A 7,674-nucleotide genomic window follows, 5' to 3' on the forward strand; every position below is an offset into this window, starting at 1 on the left:
TGGATCTTCTCCTGAGTTCGGCTTATAAAGACATCCGATCCTCTTTCCACTCTTAGTTAAGGGGCCTTGGCACAGCTGGAAGTGCCAGGACCCCCCTTCCAGCCCCGGGGCCCTCACTTCAAGCCCGATGGGGCTGCTCAACCATCTCCCGGCGGCCCCCAAGCCGGCTCTGGGAGAGGCCGAGGGGAGGGCCGCTCTCTCTGAGCAGCAGGGCCATAAAACCTTGCGTCCGTGAGCCCAGCCACAAAGGCTTCACCCTGGGCCCACTGAAGGGAAATGGGAAAACTCTAGGAGGCTGCAAAGGCAAGAAAACATCAGGTTTGGATTCAAATCTCAGCTTTGCTCCTACCCTTTCTGACCTCCCTCGGCCTTTATGCGTTAATCTGTAAAATGGAAACAAAACCACCTACCTCAGCAGCAGGTTGGTGTGAAGATTAAGCAAGAGAGAGCTGGTCCACACCACTACCGCAGAGCCGCCGCTCTGGGAATATTATTCCTGTTCCTTCCCCCGACATCTCTCATGTCTTGATATCCTTGCCGCTTAAATGTGATAGGGAATCAAGGAAGAAGATGAATCTGACCAAGTTCCCAAACCTCTGCCTTCTGCCCCATACAGAGGCCAGCGAGAGCAGAGGGCCTTTCCTGCAATGTCTGAGCTCTGGAAGCTATTTCTGCTTTTATCATTTCTTAAAATTTATTTTATTTTTTAAATATAATTTATTGTCAAGTTAGCTAACGTACAATATATGCAGTGTGCTCTTGGTTTCAGGGGGAAGATTCCCGTGATTCGTCGTTTACATACAACACTCAGTGCTCATACCAACAGGTGCCTTCCTCAGTGCCCGTCACCCATGTTTCACCTCTCCCCCGCCCCTTCCCCACATGCCCCCTCAGTTTGTATTTAAGAGTCTCTGATGAGTTTGCCTCCCTCTCTGTTTGAAACTATTTTTCCCCTTCCCTCCCCCCGTGGTCTTCTGTTAAGTTTTAAAAATCACAAGGCCACTTAGTAGTTACATGCATCGGCACATACTCAGAAAAAGCCCACCTTCCCCAGCCTCTCCCCATTGCCACTGTCTGACTCAGTTTCCCCATCTGTAAAGGGATTGCATCTGAGACAGCTCCCGTCTCTCCCCCTCTGCAACTGCCTACTGGGTTCGGAGGGCCGCACCCGGCAGAGGGCGTGCTGAGCGCAACCTCTTGGCCAAGGCCCTGGGGAAAGGCATCCAGCCAAGGAAAATTCTAGTGGAAAAAAACGAAGAAAGAGTTCCAGGTTTATGAGTCCCAGACTTTGAAAAACAAAACTGCTGAGTTGTCTCCTGAGTTAGGGAAAAAGAACACCGCAGCCGTCTTGAGATTTCCAGGAAACGATTTGTGAAGGTTTGGGGCAAGGCTGGCGGGGAGGCTCAGGGAGGCCCAGCTCGGTTGGTTGCCCTGGGAAGTGGGGAATGGGGAGGGGGGGTGTTCCTGTGGAGGCCACAGCGTTCAGGTGTTCCCGGGCACGGTGGAGGTAGGTGGGTTCATAGGTGCCCGTCTGTGCACACTTGCCCATTTGCCGGTGGGCAACGCCTCCAACCAAGTATTTATTGAGCACTTGCTATGTTCCGCTGTGCCCTGTGCTAGGGGTTGGGGATGCAGATATAGACAAGACACAGTCTGTAAGCGCAGGGAGCTGAGTTTAGCAAGGGATGCAAATCAGCAGGCTTTCAGTTCGGAGCAAAGGCACCTGGGAGGCGGTTTGTGTGGTCGTTCACTAGCTTTGCGGTCAGGTGGCCCGGGGTGCAAGTCCAGCCGCCCACCAGCTACGCGACTTTGGAGATCTCCGACACTCAGTCTCCTTAGCTGGAAAGTGAACACTACAGTGACACCACAGGAGACAGCAAGTGTATGTAAATGTTTGATGACTTCTCTCCATCACGTGCCTGCAAGGTCTGCACCTGGGCGAGTACACACTTCCTGCAAAGTCTGGGTGACCTCTGCTCAGGCCGTACATGTGCCAGACTCCATCAGGGGGCGCGAGTAGGAGCCACAGACATAGCTTGTGGGGAGACTCACCCAGTTTGGGTTTGGGTTGTGGCTCACGGAGCGTTTTAAACATCAGGACAGTCCGCATAAAAATCCAGATTTCCAGTTTTTCTTCCAACCTCCTGCGAGCGTCTGTATGCGTGTGCCTGCCGGCCACGGGCTCTGCTTCCCCTGGATGTGTCCCTCCCAGCAGCACCCTCGCTCCTGGCTGGCCTCCAGGTCTGACCTTGGAGGGACTCCAAGGTGGCTCAGGAGGGCTTGTGTGCAGACATGTTCTCTGTGAAAGGAGAAGCAGCCCTGGGCAGAGGCCAGTGCCAGGGCCCCAGCCTCCCGGGGCAGCGCCAGCCTCAGGCAGCAGAGGCGCAGAGAGGCCCACGGACCCTACCCAGGGCTCTGGCTGTGTGGCCGGACACTGGTTACCAATGATAGTAACTGAGGGTGGCAGCTGGATGGCATGGCTTTCCGGCCTGTTTGAGTTTTGCGTTTCCAAAATGCCTCAGTTATAGCTCCAGAATGATTAAGACAACGACCTCCCCAGAAAGTGTTGTTGACTGTATATACTACGGCTCTTTTTAAAGTGAGAAAATAGGGGGCCTGTGGCTGACTCAGTCCGTAGGGCACACGACACTTGATCTAGGTAGGGGTTGTGAGTTCAAGCCTCACATTGGGTGTAGAGCCCACTTTAATTTTTTTAATGTTTATTTATTTTTAAGAGACAGGGAGACAGAGTATGAGCGGTGAAGGGGCGGGGGGGGGGGGATGCAGAATTAGAAGCAGGCCTCAAGCTCCAAGCTGTCAGCACAGAACCCAACACAGGGTTCTAACTCACAAACCATGAGATCATGACTTGAGCTGGAGTTGGACACTTAACCAACTGAGCCACAAAGGCGCTCCACGCCCACTTTAAATATAAATAAATAATAGGGGCTCCTGGGTGACTCAGTCAATTAAGCAACTGACTCTTGATTTCAGCTCAGGTCATGATCTCCCGGTTCAGGAGTTCGAGACCCACATCAGGGTCCATGCTGACAGCGTGGAGCCTGCTTAGGATTCTCTTTCCTTCTTTCTCTCTACCCCTCCCTTGCTTGCTCTCTCTCTCTCTCTCTGTCTCTGTCTCTCAAAATAAATAAACTTTAAAAATAAATAAAATAAATAATAAAATGAGCAAATAGGCTCATGGTTTAAGCTAAAAATGCATTTGTTAAAATACACGTTGGGAACCTCCAGGTGTGAACGGCAGGGCTGACGTCTTCCTACCATCCCTGGATCCTCTTATGACAAATCAGCCCCTCATGATAGATAGTTACCGGGCCCCCACTGTGTGCAACACGTAGGCTGGAACAAGACAGGACAGGGTATTATTGAGACATTTTGGGACAAATGAGCATCAGAACATAGAGGAAGACCCTCTGGGCCCAGGACTTACTGTACAAGCTCGTTTCCCTCCCTGGGCCCCCATTTTCCCCTCTGTAAGGTAAGAAGGTCAGAAGAGATGGACAAATACCAACCCCGCACTTACAAGCCTTCCCAGCCCCTAGCTTGGGCACTGTTTTTTTTTTGTTTTGTTTTGTTTTTTGTTTTTTGTTTTTTTTTTGAGGGAGTACTCGCTGGAACTCTGGCTCTTAGCCTCTTACTCCCCAGCCCACATTCTTGCTTCCAAGTCTTGACTTGTGCTGGGAATTCATCTGGCTTGAGCTCTGAAAGAATTCATCAGAGGAGGCTTTTCACATTGTTTCCTCTTATTAAAAAAAAAAAAAAAAAAAGTCTGGAGTCCAAAAAGACGAGGCATCCGGTGGAAGCTTCCGGTATCCGTTTAGGGGTTCCTGGTCCAGGTGAGGAGAGGAGCCCCTAGACAGGTAGGAGAGCAGTACCCCTTCTCCAGCACCAGGGCTTGAGTGGCTAAAGGGTTTGCCCTGAAGGGTTCCTCTGAGGTCATTCTCCCAAGTTCACAGATGGGGAAAAGTGAGGCCCAAGGATAGGAGGGACTTTCCCCCCAGTCCTGAATCCTAAGCAAAAACTCCCACTCTCTCTCAGGCTGAGTCCTTAGGAGGGAGTGAGACTCGCCCCTCCTTAGCCGGAGGTTGACTGCTGTTGAGCTAAAACATCCAGTTATTCTTGTTTTGCACCAGCCGAAAGCCCGGGAAACCCAGTCTCTCAAAAGTATGTATAAAGGCGGAGCAGTGTGTCTGTCGCCCAGCAAAAGGCCGGACCCGGGGTGTCCACCTTTAGGAGACTCTTTATGGTCAGAGTCCGTGAAAGAAGAAATTTAACACACATAAACCCAGTCTTTTAGAGCGGGGCACACAGGTGGCCAGAGACAGCGAAGAGAAGGTGTAGGTCGACTAGTATTAATCCAAAGACGTTTGCCTTCTTCATTATTGGCCTCTCAGGAGCTTGTACTTATCCAAGGGTCTATCAGTCGAGGTCTTTGCCTAAACCACGTCTCTATCCCCATGAGTATCATTGGCATTTGTATCATAAATTGAAATCCCCATTGCAGTTTCAAAGCGGCCAGTCCCACAAATAATTGGGAAAACCCTAGAGAAAGCTCTGAAGCGTACAATTCAAGGAACTTCAGAGGCACTTTGTTCCCGGCCTTACAGTCTGAAAATCTGTTAAGAGGGTGAAAGTCACCAGATGTAGAAACTCCCTTCAACAAACAACCCCAGATTTCTTATCTCATTTTCGTTAGAGTGCTGCCTCTGTCTTCACAATACCCTAAAAATGGCCAAAAGGTACTGAAATGTGTTCTGATGATCACAAACATCATTAACGATGCTCGCCTGCCCTGAAAATGTTTATGGATAGTGTCTTGAATCGCAGACCCCATGGAACAAATGTTTATCGAATGCCTCCCACACATGTGCCCGGCACTGTGCTGAGCTGACAATAATGTAGAAGTCAAATACAGCTCTACTTTCATCCATTTAATTTCTTATATCCCTATAATTCCTATATTCTAGTGGGGCCGAAAGAAAAAACAAACTTGCAAATAGGCACGTTTTGTAAATCGCCAGTTACCGTGAGTGTATTATAATTTTCCTACGGAGGGTTAACAGAGGCTAACGGAAGGAAACTTGGGACATTTTTAATCATCACGCCAAAGCAGAAAGTGCATCCTACGGGCTACGGTTTTCACAAGATCATTTGGTGTATTTGTTTATTTTGTTGCTGCTATCCCTGGTACAAAAGTCACGCCGGAGAAGTACTGAATTTGGATTGAAGAACCCAGTATAATTTGGTCTCCTCCTCTCTTAGGTGACAGCCAGCCTGTAATCATCTGCTTAATTAAATTTCCTGGCGCAGGAATCAGCAGTTATCAGAGGAGATTAAGGTAATGCTAACGGGAAAGCTGTTCACTAACTGTTTTTACTAAACACAAGCTGTGAGTATGAGGAACGAGGCAGGTTACTAGCAACAAAAAGAAGGAATATATGGACAAAGTTAGGAGCCCTCGGTATTTAGAGGTGGGAGGATAGCCCATTCTGGGCTCCATATTTTAAGGGCTGTTGACAAATAGGAGCACACCCAGTTGGCTGTCATTAGCTGACTTGATTCACGCAGGGGGTTCACGTACATCTAGATGGGAGCCGTGATGGGGCTAAGGAGCCATGTCGGTGTCATTCACAGCTGTAGTGTGGGACCTTGCTTATGGCCTAACACCGTGAAAGTGTTCAACAAATATATGTGGGGTGAAGTCAGTGAAAATGTCTGCAGCCACTGTGACCCACCTTCTATTCCCCACCCGCCCTAGAATGGACTCTCTGATCTCATTCTCCTCTAACCCACCCTCAGGAAGGCTCCTCTTGACCTGTAAATGGATCACCATGACTCATCTCCTCTCCTCTCCCTGAAGAAGACATTAAGCTGTCTCTCGTTCAAGAAAAGTCAAGAATTAAGGGGCTGGAGAGCGGGCTGCCATATTGATCTAGAACAAGGAGTCAGGTGGACCCACTTCACTTACCTGTGCCCTAGACCTGGATTCTAAGCTGAAAGTCGCGGCGTGCAAAGGGTCCCCGTGAGTTAACTGTTCCCTTCTTGTCGCTGTTATCATTTTTGCCAGGACCACAGACCTCAATCCTCCAGATGTTTGGGCTACAACCTAATCCTGCCTTTGCCCAGAAGGCTGATGACCCGGCCAGGGTAATGTCTCCCTCCCTCTAATGCTCTGGGTCACGAGCAGCTGCACTATATAGTGTACATAAAGCCACGGGTGTCAGAGTACAGGGTGGATGGTCTGGGACCGCTGAGGCAAGTCAGACCAGGAGAGAATCCCAGTTTCCACATTTGGGACCTGAGAAGCCCTCATTAGGCCCGTGATTTGCAAACCACGTCCCCAGAGCCCAGAGGTCAGCCTAGGGTTGACAAAAGCCCAGTGCACAGGCTCTGGGCCACCTCCTCTGTTTGACAGATCATCTCTGCTTCTAGTAGTTTTGTCTATCTGGGCTCCATGAGAGAAAGCATTCAAAGATACAGTCCCACAGCTAATACAAAGTTTGAAAAAAACCCAACAGGTTCTATGATCTTTAAGGTTATTTTCCACTATAAAAAAAAATCTATGAACTATTATGTTTTTAGAACTCTTAAGCATTCATTTATTTATCCCAAACAACTGGTTTAGAGGAGAGAAAAAAACAAACAGAACACAAGTCTGACTTCTAATCCAGTGCTCAGTCCAATATATAAATATATCGTCCAGTGTATGGCTTAGAGATTTCACGTGGGGGTAGAGATGGGGAAGATAAGAATTCCTTCCCTCCCAGGACCGAATTGTCAGAGTTTGGTCAGCTCTTACCGTTTTCCTATTCTCCGTCTTAGAAGGGATTGAAAAAAATCTCTGCGCTAGGAAATAGGGCGGGCCAGGAGGTGGTCGGACACATAAGGGGCTTGTCATGTGTGCTCAAACAGTGCGGCACGGCTCACAGAAATGTAATTACCCAGCATCCTTCTGGTCATTCACAGCTCCTTTCAGGAGCCACAGGCTCAAAGGCTAGGAGAGCGGGAGGGCAACTTCAATATCAAGAGCGCGGTGCCTGAAGATCTGGGGCAAAGCTGGAGAACGGGTCTTTTGGTGCCTCTTACAACAAACCCAGCAGATCTGGATGTGAAAGGAACCGCAGAGGCTCAAACACTCCCTGCTTCCCTGTGTTCGCTTTCTTGTGCCTCAGTCACGGCCGCATGCTCAGACCACCAGATCTCAGGGCTGAGCCAGATGGACTGCATTTCTTTTTAAACTTATTTTTAGAAAAAAAAAAGTCTCTACTGGGTAGAGATGAGTGGTCTCCAAAAGGTTTCATTTCCTTTCTGAGTCAGATTCAGCCTCACAGGGCTTGGCTTTCAATTTCTTCAGCCTTGCCGTCCCCCTGAGCACTCAGCAGTCCTCTGGTGATGCCCCCTCAATTTCAAGAGCCCCCCAAAATAAGCCAAATGACTACAGATAAGTTTTTGGTACTTTCCAAAATTAAACTATTTCCCTTGGTGAATTTCCACCAAATGAGCTCATTAATTTGAAAACAGGAAGTGACACATGAAGAGAGTGAGGTCAGGCTGCTGGTTCACTTACACTGCTTTGTTTTGGGGGGCGGAGAGGAAAGGGCGGTTGGGAGAGAGGTGGGACCAGAGAATGGCTTTCACAGGTCCCAAATCCTTCAT

Source organism: Hyaena hyaena, unplaced genomic scaffold (assembly GCF_003009895.1).
Source record: "Hyaena hyaena isolate Hyena2069 unplaced genomic scaffold, ASM300989v1 scaffold_90, whole genome shotgun sequence".
Lineage (NCBI taxonomy): Eukaryota > Metazoa > Chordata > Mammalia > Carnivora > Hyaenidae > Hyaena > Hyaena hyaena.